Source organism: Sus scrofa, chromosome 5 (genome assembly GCF_000003025.6).
Source record: "Sus scrofa isolate TJ Tabasco breed Duroc chromosome 5, Sscrofa11.1, whole genome shotgun sequence".
Taxonomy (NCBI): domain Eukaryota; kingdom Metazoa; phylum Chordata; class Mammalia; order Artiodactyla; family Suidae; genus Sus; species Sus scrofa.
The window spans coordinates 68622518-68635114 of NC_010447.5; the positions used below are offsets into that span (position 1 = coordinate 68622518).

General features: G+C 58.2%; 1 protein-coding gene across 1 annotated transcript in view; it reads left to right on the top strand.

The window, feature by feature from the left end:
- The window catches only part of WNT5B (Wnt family member 5B), a 104781-nt gene continuing 96824 nt past the window's right edge, over nucleotides 4641–12597 (top strand). Inside the window, 1 exon segment of the mRNA XM_021092498.1 lies at nucleotides 4641–5030. The gene's annotated coding sequence lies outside the window, so the exon portion shown is untranslated.

Below are 12597 nucleotides of genomic sequence, written 5' to 3' on the forward strand. Positions count from 1 at the left end.
TTCAGCAGGTCTGAGCGTCTGTGTTTTGAACAGTTTCTCCTGGTGGATTCTGATAAACCCACAGTCTAACCAGCCGGCCCCAGGGAGCCTCTCCAGGGGCAATTTCTGAGCTAGTGACAGAGAGACACCTCTGGTCCCAGGCCCAGCTGTGGGTCCCACAGGCCTGCAGGGCTCCTGGAGGAAGTGCTCTCCTGGCCCTGCTTCTCTGGATGGGAGGGAAGAAGGTCCCTTAGGGCCGGGACCACAGACCCCGAGAAGCCCTCAGCCTCCCTCCTCTGGCTCCCGTCCCCTTCCAACTCCAGGAATGCCTTGCTCACCTCATTTGTCCTCTGATTCCCAGCATGTCCAGGGCCCCCTTTCTGTGCAGCACACACTTGACCCCAGTGCCCCCGTCCCACTCCCCTTCCCGGTGAAACATGCATGGATTATCCCCGAGGCGCCCACCCTTCCCGCCTTGACCCTCGCCATCCGGCTTTCATATTTATCAGCTCACTTGCTGGAGCTGCGTCTCCAGCCATCCTGACCCCTAACCTCCCTCCAGTGTGCGGTTTCTCGCTGTCAACACTGGACCGGTCCCCACTGACCCTCAAAACGGGATGTACACGAAGTCAGATTCGTGTCTCCCGCCCACACCTCCATGGCCTCCCTTTGCCGGTTGACTCAGTCCTGGGTTCGTTTAGTGAGGACACTGTGGCCCCCAGAGGGGAGGCGACCTGCCCGGGGTGTCCCCCGTCCTAGGAGCACCTGTCCTCGGTGTGTGCCCTTCTGCTGGCCCCTGGCCCCACCGTGAGAGCAGAGACCCCCTTCCTCCTATCGCCCCTCCACCCAGAACACAGGAAAGGACCTCAGTCAAAGCTGAGAAGGGGTGACAGGAGGGAAGGGGGCTGCTGACTTCTCAAAAGGGCATGTAGCAATTCATGTTGATGGCAACTCTGAACTAGACCTCACTGGGGCCCCGACCATGGGGGCTTCCTGCCCACGCTCTGGGGCTACGGAGGCCAAGACCCTCCCATCCCCGGTACTGAGGTCTCTTGTCACTTTTAGTGACACCTTCAACTGCTTCATTCCAGATATTCGTGAAGCAGTAATCCATTCAAGGAACAGTCTAAGACTCTGTACATCTTCTCCTAGGAGAAAAAAATGGGGATTAAAATCCAGGACTTCAGGGCCAAGAGCAGCACTAGACTGTCCAAGTGGGAAACTGGGTCCTGGCCACTTTCAAGTAATAGTACTGCCTTTAGTTTTTATTGTTTATATACCACATGAATGGTGTGGGACTGGGTTTCCACATCTGCGTCACCTGATTTAGTTCCCATGTCCCCCGAGGCAGGTGGTCCTGCCGCCACCATGCCTTTTCATGAGACAGACAGCGGCGCCTTCCTGAGAGCGTGCAGGCAATGAGCCCAGAGTTGGGGGGAGGGGCATGTGGAGCCCCCTGCACTGCACCCTTGCTAGGTTCCCCACCCCTGGAGGGCACAGGCCCCTCTTTAGGGAGAATTGGTTCAAGGAGAACCTTCCCAGGGCAGGGAGCGTGGCTGTTCTCATTGGACAGATCTCAATCAAGAGAAATGCAACTCTGCACCCTTGGAGGTGGACACTAGATACTTTAGCCTGAGGTTGCCTTTATGCAAATTCCCTCAACTGCTGGCCTCGAGGTGTGAACTTTTTCCTACAAGTAAACGGCAGAGCCTCATTCAAGTTCATGAAAACAGTGTCTTCTTACCACCCCTACTGCTTCCAGTGCTCAGAATCCCACCCCCGACCCCCACGTCCCAAATGGTCCCGGCTACCATGAATCCGTGGGGGTGATCTATGGACTGTGTCTGGATGTTTGGGTCAGAATCTACCAGTTTTGCAAGCCCTTGTTCGCAGAAGAACATCCAGACAACAAGCACGGAATGAACATGGGCTGCTGATAAAGGTGACTAGCTTTGCCTTTCTGTCCTGTTCTGTCAAAGGCTCATCAGGCCTGTGCCCCCAAGAATTTGCCCGAGGATCCCAAATAAACCCTAGGGAAGGGGCCAGAGAAGCAGAGTGGGTGGAGGATTTGCCCACGTCAGGGCACTTTCCCTCCTCCCTCTGGAGCAGCTATGAGACCCAGAGCTCTTCCTCCCAGTGCTGGGATGGTGAGGGGAACAGTTGCCCTCCACATGCACAGACCAGGGGGAGGTGGGCAGCCCTAGATGCACCTGACAGGAGAGCCCCAGAGGGCTAAGGAAGCAGAGGAGGCTATCTCCCCATGACACTTTCCGACTGGGTTTTGTAGGCCATTCTGGCTTGGACAGAGGCCTCTGGGGTGGCTGGTGGCCTGTGAAGGCATGCCAGGAAGTAGGACAGGGTCTCCCATAAAAAGGAAAGAATCGCTACTAATTTTCGTAGGTCCAATTATTTGCTTTCTCTTTCTTTCTTTCTTTTTTGGCTGCACCCACTGCAGAAATTCCCAGGCCAGGGATCGAACCTCTTGACACAGCATCGACCTAAACCACAGCAGTGACAATGCTAGATCCTTAACTACTAGGCCACCAGGAAACTCCCTCCCTTTCATTGTTTAAACCACAAATGCCAAGTCAAGATATGTTTTATTTTGGGGAGGAGGTGAGAGACCCCACCTAGCAATCACAGACAAACATGGGTGAGAGCTGTCCCACCAGCGCACGCCTCCAGGGCTGGCTCTAGATTCCCCAGCCCTTAGTGACTCAAGCAATGGGAAGCTCACCACTTCCCTTGGGAATCTGGCCCAGAACTTGGGGCTCCACGTTCAAATGCTTTCCCAGCCACTGAGCCACAAGCTCCTTTCCCAGGGGTGCTGCAGCTTCCCTCACTGGACCACAAGAGTTGACTCATCTTGGACAGAGATGGAGGTGGGAGGTGCAGGACCATGCAAGGGACGTTCAGCTGGGGTGGCTGTCATCTGTCACCTGCTCTCCCTCTGGGCGGTTGGCTTGGGGTCAAGCAAAGTTGCCTTTTTTTATGCTCATTCCTTTAAACTTCAAACTTCCTAAGGCAGGAACTGGTCTCAGCCATCTTTGCATGTTTAGGGCTCAATATACATGAGTATGAAGTGAATCCCCAAATTCTCCCAGGTTGCATTCTGGAAAGATTGGGGCCTACTGGACAAGGTCTTCCCTTGATCTCCTGCAGAGACCCCAACCCCAGACTGATGCTTTATTCTGCAGAGCAGACAATCTGAGCCTATTTGTAATTTGACAGAGTGGATTCAAAGCTTTTATGACTGCATTATATCAGCTCCCCCCCCTGTCCCATCTGCCCCCAAAGAGAGAGCCTTGAACTAGCTGCCCTTGGTAAAGGCAGCCCCCCCCCCGAGGCAGTTAGAGGCCATTCCTTTAAGGTTGCTGAACCTGGTCTCATAAACCCCATTCACTGAGAGGTGAGAAGAGTCTCAGAGCACCTCCCGCCAGGCCAGCACCATTCCACAGAAGACTCTCCCTCTAATTAGTCTGGTATTGGCTAAAACTGCTCTTACTTTCCTTATTGTAAAACCCGGAGGACAATAGCTCTTTAGTGCTAGCCCGGTGTGGTGGGTTCCTGGTCCCTCGTTCCCTGACCCTCCCTGAAACCCCTTCCCCCGCTGAAAGGGGAAAGCTGTCACCCTGTTTGGTTACTAATCTTAAAAAGGCCAAGGCTTTGATTCTTGTTGTTTTGTTTTCTCACTGTACTGCATTCAAAGTCAATTTCTTCAGCAGGGCGACCTCCTACTCAGAGAAGAGAAGGGGGTTTCAGAAAGTCAAAAAAAAAAAAAAAAAGAAAGAAAGAAAGAAAAGCATTTGGAGGTCAGGCCTCAAACCATGCCGGCCTTCTTGGTTTGTGCCCTGTTACCAGCGTCTGGGACAGGGTCCAGGGCTGGAATTGGAGTTCTGCCTCTGCTACTCCTGGGGCAGCTCACCCAGGGGTGCCAGGAGGTAACTCACTACCCAGACTTGGGGACCTCAATCGAAGTGTTTGGACAAAGGTCGGGGCTGAGGCTCTAGTGAGTTTGCAGGCTCTAGTCACTTCGCAGGCTTTGACTCCCTTCAGCGGCTTGGGACGGATTCAGCCCAAACGCTGTCCCAGAAGTGATGAGATCGCGCATATCCCATTTGGAAACCTTTTTCCTGGTGTGCCCCGGCCGCATCAGCTTTCCTGATCCCGGGGATCGCCCTGCTGGGGGCTGTCGAAAGAGGTCCAGGACTAGAAGGGAATGGCTCGGGTTTGTGAGGCAGAAATAACAGATCACTCCACTCCTTGCGGGGATTCACAGGAGGATAAAGCGCGTGCGAGTGTCTGATGTAAGTAGAAAAGCTACTATGTGAGTCCGCTCCCAGAGCGTCCGGCCCCGCAGCCGCTGAGCTGGGGGCTCCGTGCAGGAGCGCTGGGCGTCCCAGGCCGCCGCTGGCCGGTGAGTCCCCAGGTGCTCCCGGAGGACCGGGTCCAGTTCCGGCGAAGGGGTAGTAAGCGTGCGGGGGCTCTGAGGCTGCGGGCTCCCCACGCGCCCTGGGGAGTTGGGTCGGAGGAGAAGCGGGCGCGCGGGCTGCGGAGGCAGGTGCGAGGCCGGGTCCCGCCCGGGAGGAGCCCCGGGGGCGGGTTGTCGTGGCGCGGCGGGGGCGGGGAGGAGGCGCGGGGCGGAGCGCGGGGCCCGGGACCCGCTGCCCGGCGCCGGCCCTGCACTCGGAGCCGCGGCCGCCGCCGCCGCAGCCAACTCGGGCCCAAGTTCCCGGCCGCGGCGGAGAGGAGCGCGCAGCCGGCGACCCGAGCCCTGCGCCAGGGCCCAGCCTCCTCTGCTCGGCCACCGCCCGCGCCCCGCCTCCGCCCTGCAGGCTCGGTCCGGGCGCTGCGCGGGAGCCTCGGGCAGGGAGCGCGGGCTCGGCGGGAGCGACTGGCCGAAGCCCGGAGCCGGGCGGACGTTCGGTGGGACCCGAGCGCAGCGCGAAGAGTCGGTGTACCGGTCACCCCGGCCCCGCGGGCACTCGAAGGGCCGGGCCGGGCGAAGAGCGAGCCGGAGCCCGCGGGCCTGACAAGCCGCGGACGCGCAGGTAAGCCCTGCGGCGGCCGGGGAAGGGGAGCCCGCGTCCCGCCGCCCAGCTTCCCCGTGCTCGCGGGCCGTTCCGGGCGCCGGGGTCCGGAGCGAGGAGGCGCGGTCCGGGGTTGGCCCCATCCCCACCCGACTCCCCGATCCCGGGGACTGTGAGCTCGGCCCGGGGCGGGTCTGCAGGGCGGGGGACTGGCGGGGAGGGGGAACGCGCAGGGGAAGGGGTCCCCGCCGCCGAACAAAGCTGGGGCCGCGGGCTTCCGCCGTGTCGGGCCGCCCCCGGCCGGCAGGTAGCGAGGGCCCCCGCCCTCCCGGCCCGCGGGCGTCGCCGCTTTGGGTCCCCGGGCCGGCGGCCGCGGAGCTGCGGGGAGCCGCCCCCGGGCGCGCAGGCTCGGCCCCGGCCCGGGCCGCCCGCCGCGAGCCCCCAGCTTCCCGCGCACTTTTCCCGGCTTGCTCGGGCCCAGCTGGGGTCCGCGGTGGGGTCTGCGCCCCGCACCCGCCAGACTGTGGCGAGGACTGCATCTGGATTCTTTTAACCCCCGCGAACAGGGCCAGTTTAGTGCCTGAATTCCTGCCTGAGCCCGAGCAGGTCTTCGGCTGGGCGTCCGGAGTTTTCTGTTTTCTTTCTTTGCGCCTCTGCTTCCCGGACCTCCTCCCATCCCTGCCCAGGGGGGAAAGTGCCGACTGGCTTTTCTCCGTCTTCTTCTGGTGCCTCAGAGTGTATTTAGCCATGCACTCTAGTCAGAGCCCCTTTCCTAGACGTTTTCACCCTGCAGGTCCTTTTGAGAGATTGTACAGTTTGCTCTGAGCGTGGCTGCTGCTCTGTTACAGAGCCGGCGGGCCAAGGCGGTTACCCAGCTGTGATGGGCATTTTTGCTCTCTGTTTTCTACGGGGCCTTCTTCACTGCTTTGGCCACCTGGCCACTTGGCAACAACTTTCAGTTGCTCCCTGGGCAGAGTTTCAGCCTGGTACCTGGAAGAGAAAGGCTAGGATCAGGTTACCAGTCTCCAGAACTGCTCCAGTGGCCAAGGAAGTGCCCACTTGACAGAGCTGTGATGGGATGGCTGGACCCTGCCGTCAGTGTGGGTGCAGAAATCTCTGGGTCAGTGGGGGCAGTCAGCGCCCATTCAGGCACAGGGGTGGCAGCTTAGGATGACCCCTCTGTGGCTGGCCCTAAGGCACCATAGGGACCAGGGAGCAGCAGCCACACTCGGCGGGAAAGCCGAGGACCCTTTCCTGGATTCCGCGCCTCCTGCTGCTGCTGATTCACATGTGCAGTTTACTTATCAAAGGCCAGGCTCCCATCTCAGGTGGGGATGCGTGGATGTCCGGCCCCAAGTTTGTGCCCACACGCCCGTCCAGATGCACATGGGCATCCTGGCAAATCCCCGACCTGTGAGAGGTGGGAGGCTGAGTGGTGGTTTCCTCCATTTCAAAATAGCGTCTGTTCTCTCTTCACAGAGATTTGTGGTTATAAATAGAGGGAGGAAGGAGGTGTGTCTCCTGGGAAGGAAAGGCAGTGCTCAGAGCCTTTTGCACGCTTGCAAGAGGAGTGATGCAACCGGGCTCTTTGTGGTGAGGTCCAGCCTGGAGCCCGGGGAGAGAGGCCGGCCTGAGCCAGGGCTCAACCCCAAAAGGGGCGAGGGAGGAGGTTCGTGGAGTAAAGGACCTCCCGAGAGGACATGCGGATGAGGACCTAAGGGTAGCTGCCCGTCCTTTGCTAAAGAAAGCCAGCAGCAGGCATGGGACACAGGGGTCTGCCTGGCCGGGACTGGGAGCTGGCCCTGCTTTCCCAGTGGGTGGGTAGGCGTTTGCTCAGAGTGTCTGAAACCAGCCCCGCTTCAGGTCCTTTGGTGGTGCGCCTGTCTCCAAGGGTGTCTTATTGGCTTGAAACAACCCTTTTCTAAAAGAATTTTCTATGCCCAAAGCTTAAGCCAAATTGCTGGGCGCCATATGCTGTGAAAAGAAAAAATCTGGATTGTTCTTCACCTGGTAGGTCCCCCTGGTCTTAGTGCAGTGGCAGCTGGCAAATTTTTTTTTTTTTTTTTTTTCACAGAGGACAGGAGCCCAGGCCAGCCTGTTCCAGGGCTCCCTCCCAGGGTGGTTCTGTGGGGTCTGGGTTGCCTGCAGGCCGCCCCAGCCAGGGAGGAGGTTTTTACATGAGTCTCCCAGATAAACGCTGCTCGGGCGCTGTTGTCCCGCGCTCCTTCTCAAACCTCCTGCCGCTTAGCCCTTCACCTTCCAAACAGGTCTCCCCACACCACCTGTGCTCCATCCACACCTGGACATGGGCCCAGGCCTTTTCAGTGGCTGGTTGGTGCTGTTTTTTTGTAGCCCCTTTAAGACTCACAACAGCAATAGATCTAGAAACTCCTGGTGCCGAGGGGACAGGGGGGATCCCCACACTCACCTCAGGGCAGCCCTGGCTGGTTTCTATTAAGCATCTTCAAACTGCATCCATGAGTCCAGAGAAATCCAGCAGGGGGGTGGGAACGGATACTGTGATGAAGATGAAAGGGCCTGTCGTTTTTAATCTGAACCACCTTCCACAGTAAGAGTAACCTTCTCCCCATCTCCGAGGGCCGGACGGTCCACCCCGCCCCCCTGGGCAGGCAGCGAATTGGCGGAGGCCAGAAGGTGGGCTTGCAGCTTGGTAGAGTCTGGCCAGCCTTGGCAGGTGATGGCCTGCGTCTCCCAGTTGCTCTCCCACCCCCAGCAGCTCTGTTTACCTGGCTAAATTTAAGCCTCCGCCCTCTCATCCCAGTTTGACCCACTGGCTCTTGGTCTCGCCCTGCTGGCCACTGGGCAGCGTTTCCAGACGTCCTCGCTCCTGTGGTTGCAGCTGGGTCTTTCCCAACCATGCAACCTGAAATCTCCTCTAGACTTTCTAAGCCGGCCTCTCTCCTCTGTGCTTCTCCCCACGTGGCTTTCCTCCCATCTCTTTTTGGAAGCTGGTTGGTACTGGGAGAGGCTCTCTCCAGCCCCTCCAAATATCAGACACACAGGATTCAGGCAGCCTCGACTCAGGCTTTGCCACTGAGACCCTCCTGCCGATAATTGTCGCCAGCCCAGCCCGAGACCCCAGGGTCTCCTGTGAGCAAGTGTAGGCCCTAAAGACACCGGGGTGTTTTCTCAGAATTTCTTTTGCACCCCAACCCTCCGACCCCCAGAGAACCCAGCCCGCCTGTATGTGTGTGCTGTTCTTCGGGGCGGTTCTGAGGGGAGGTTTGCTGGGGGAGGGCGCGGTGGTCTCTCTGCAGTGTGGGCGTTAGATGAGCCTGCCCTAGAGGCCCCTTCCAGTGCCGGCAGTCCGTTGTTTCAAGCAGCTTTAGCTGGTTCCGTTTGGGAGATCCCTCTGCTGCGGACCAGACCCGGGTGGAGAAGCAGGCAGAGGAGGCCCGTTCCTACCCGGGGCCTCTGGCTGCTTTCAGTTACCGTCTCCCACCCCCGGGCCTGCAGGCAGGGGTTGTGGTTGGGCTGGAGGCTCAGGCTGTGCCTCTGGCTTTGGGCCTGGCCTGGAGGGGCCCCTGCGGTTAGTCGGGATGGCAAGGATGGTTTGAGACTCTGTCTCCAGCTACTGATGACCTGGGGACCCCAGGCCTGAGTTCCAGGTGGCAGGGATGCACCGGGGGTCCTTGCTCCTCTCTAGCTTCCTTGAGCCCCAGAAATGCTAGCTCCTCCAAGGTCACTCCTGTCTGAATAATTGATAAAGGTCCGGGGCTGATTTCCTGAGGCCTGGGATTCCGTTTGAGAAGGCAGCTGGTTAGAAGTTCTTGGTTTACTAACTTCAGCCCCCGACGGTCACATCAGAGTTATCTGGAATGTCCAGTCGGGAGGTTTGCTCTGAGCCCTGCTCAGGGGGGCAAAGGTATGAGAACAAAGCGTTTCTGCCCCGAGCTCACTGCCGAGTCTCACTCTGCCCTCCTTTCAGAGAGAGGACTTTGGGGAGAAGCTGCAGAGCTTCTCCGTTCCTGCCGGGCCCTCCCACTCATTTCTCTTCTCAGCAAATACCCGGAGATGTCGGGGGGCGGGGGGGGGGCATCGATGAGGGAGGCGGAGGAAGTTGTGTCCCTTCACGGGCTCATCTGTAAGGTTCTGCGCCTCACCCCTACTTGCCGGGAAGTTTCTCCCCGGAAATTTTAGTAATGAATTACCAACTACTTCATACAGATCTTGTTGGGATACAAGACCTGCAGTCAAAGTAATTAAACCTTTGAAGAGTCTTGGCATTCAAGCGCAGGACCAGAAATGTCATATCCCACCCGGGAGCAGGGCTAGTGAGTGGGGTGGGAGTGGGGCGGGGTTCTAGACGGTGCTATCAGGTTATGCCCTGACTGCACAGGCTGCGGGAAGCAAAGATGATAAGGCTGGACGCTAGAGTCACTCTGCTGGCACTTAGAAGCTGGCCACGCCACCTGACCTGGCGTCTCTGTGCCTCAGTTTGCTCAGCTGTACATGGAGACAGTAGCTTTCCATTCCTGCCTGTGGTTGCTGAGAGGAAGTGGGTGAGGACCAGACTGTGTAGACCCCCGGCACCCACCGTGCGGCATGTGGGCTCTGCAGGCTGCGGGCAAGGCCGTGCTGCTGTGGAGAGGGGCACCTAGAACCCTCAGCCCCTGCCCAGCCTGCCCCACATTTCCAGCCGCACAGGCTGCTGTGCTCCCCAGTTCTGGTGGGGAGTGGTCGTCGGTGGGAAGGGAGGTCCTGGTTTGTGGAATGACCGCGAGGGGGCCGGGTGTGCAGGGTCGGCAGTGGGTCGTGAAGGGAAGGAGGGGTCTACACTCTCAGGAGAGGGGTTCTGATGGGTTGGGGTCTGACCCCATCTCCAAGCAGTCTGTCCTAAGTGAGCAGATGCCGAGACAGTCCCTGTGTTTGGAAACTACTCAAAATCTTGACATGTTGTATTTTCTTAATCTTGAAAAGATAACCTCTGTGAAATCAGATCTAAAATGAGCTTTGAATACACAGAAGATCCCACGTGGGGGTGAGCCAGCCAAGTGCCTGTGAGGGCCTGGCCTCAGGGGCGCCTGGGGTGGGGCTGGGGGAACTGAAATTCGGGTTGGAGGGGGTTGATTGCAGCCAGGGGTGGAGGAGGGCCCAAGTGCGAACTTGAGCGTGTTTTCCCACCTAGAGGCGTTCGAGTTCGGATGTTTAAAGCTCACTGATGCAGCCCCAGCAAACGCCTCTGCTGACCGGCTGCTGTCCAAGACCTTCCTTGTGACCACGGAGCACCTTGGCTGACAAGCAGGGACCTACTGGCTTTCCCAGCGACAGGCCCTTCTCCAGGATGGAGGCGAGGCCTCATCTGGGGGCTTGGATTGGGTCCTTTAACTTGTCTCAGCCCAGAGTCTGCTAGCCCCAGCCCTGCTCCTGACCTGATCTCCAGCCACCTGGAGTCCCGACTCTCAGCATGTCAGGTACAGAGCCATCACAAGCGGAGTTTCCTGCAGATTTCGTGTGTCTTTCCTGATGTATGCAGGGCCTTTTCACTTGCCAGAGAATACCCTCCTTACCTCTAGCAATTAAAACACAAGCCAGGGAGTTCCCATCATGGCGCAGTGGTTAACGAATCTGACTAGGAACCATGAGGTTTCGGGTTCGATCCCTGCCCTTGCTCAGCGGGTTAAGGATCCGGCGTTGCCATGAGCTGTGGTGTAGGTCACAGACGCGGCTCGGATCCTGCGTTGCTGTGGCTCTGGCGTAGGCTGGCAGCTACAGCTCCGATTAGACCCCTAGCCTGGGAACCTCCATATGCCGCTGGAGCGGCCCAAGAAATGGCAAAAAGACAAAAAAATAATAATAATAATAAAAAAATAAAACACAAGCCAGCCACACACCGTGGTCTTCCAGGCTCCCCATGGCCTGGTCCTGCCTTCCTGCCCATGTGGACACACATGATGCTGCTGTGCCGGAGGGGTCCCCCGACTCTCGCGCTTCAGCGGTGGAATCGCCCCCTCCTGGAGTTCTCTCTTCCCTGCTCTTTGTGTTGGAACACTCATCACCATCTCTGACTCTGTTAGTTATTGGTTCTTGGTCAGTGTCTGCTGCATCCTCAGAGCCAAAACAGTGTCTGCCAGTGCCTGGGCTTCAAATGCTCCGTAACTGCCTGTGGTTGTTGATCTGAGGGCAAGGAGCTTTGTAATTGTATAGCATGTTCATTGCTATAAATAGGCCTATGTGGCCTAAGGAGAACGCCATCCTTAATGATTTTTCTGTCAATTGAATTATTCGAATAACAAATATTGGTCCAGGCCCATCCTGGGTGTTGGAGGTGTAAGATTCAGTTCCTGGACTTGAGTAACTTTTGCTCCAGTGCTTCCTTGGACATAGAAATAGCAAGTGTGCAGCACCCCCAGACCTCTGGAGTCTTTTATTCGCCCGTGTCCTGTGCTGAAGACCCACCTGTGTACAATGCAGCCATAGTGCAGGTGGTGTGGGGATGCAGTAGAGAGAGAGCAGAGATGCAGAAAGAACAGGAAGCAGAAGGAATGGTCCAGGCCTGAGGGAGACCCGCCAGAGCAAGCGTTGACCTGACCTCTGCTCCGTCTGCATCCCCCGCTGCTCTCAAGGGGACCTGGAACATTCCTCCCTGTGCCGCTGCTAGTGGGATATTTTTGGCCCCACGTGAGACCAGATGGACAGATGGGGAAGGAGTTGGGTTAGGAGTTCCATGAGTGCATCCCAGGTGCACAGCTTGCGAGGCTGTTGATGCAGACACCAAGTGGTACCATCTAGAAGTTGCGAGGCTGTTGATGCAGACAACCAAGTGGTACCATCTAGAAGTTCCTATCACTCATGTCCTTGGCCCCAGGTTGCCGGGCGCAAGGGTCCAGTGAAGCCCCACTGAGTTCAAATGAGAAGGCTTGGTAGGACGGACCCTCAAGCGCTGCACCCTCACCCACTCCTTAACTCTGGTCTGCACTTGGCCTCCAGGCACCTCCTTCTCCCAGGCTCCCTGCTCCCTCACTGGCCACAGCGTTCCTGGTTTTCTTCCTCTCCTTGGACCTCATCTCTTCTCTGCACACAGACGGCTGTAGACCTTCTTGCCGACCTCTCGCTTTCAACTCCTGCCTGCCCCTCCCCCGCGCATCTCTACTCTTCAAGCGATGTCTTCTCTAGAAGGTCTGAGGGGCGGCCCAGCCCGGTCCCCCCACCTTTCCCTTGAGACCTGCTTCGCATGCACTCTCCGCCTCACCCTCTGAGCTGCCCTGGGCCCTGGAGGCCTTCGCGAGTTCCTGCTCTCATTGCCCACACCCCACCCAGCCGGGAACCTCGCCAAGTCTGGTTTCGGGAGGTACCCGGATCCCTGACCTCTTCTCACCTCCTCCGGCCCCTTCTCCGGCCTCCTTCCAGCAGCACCTCTCCTGAGTTACAGACACAGCCACCTGACTGGTCTTCCTGCCCAGGCGGCCGCAGCCACGCTGCTCAAGCATGTCATGTCATGTCGTGTCGCTTTTTCCCTCCGAGCCCAATGCTGGCCTCCAGGCTCCTTTGGGAAAGAGGCGTTCCCTTTGTGTCTGTACCGCATCCATGTCCAAGCACACATGGAACATGGGTGTGCATCTTCCAT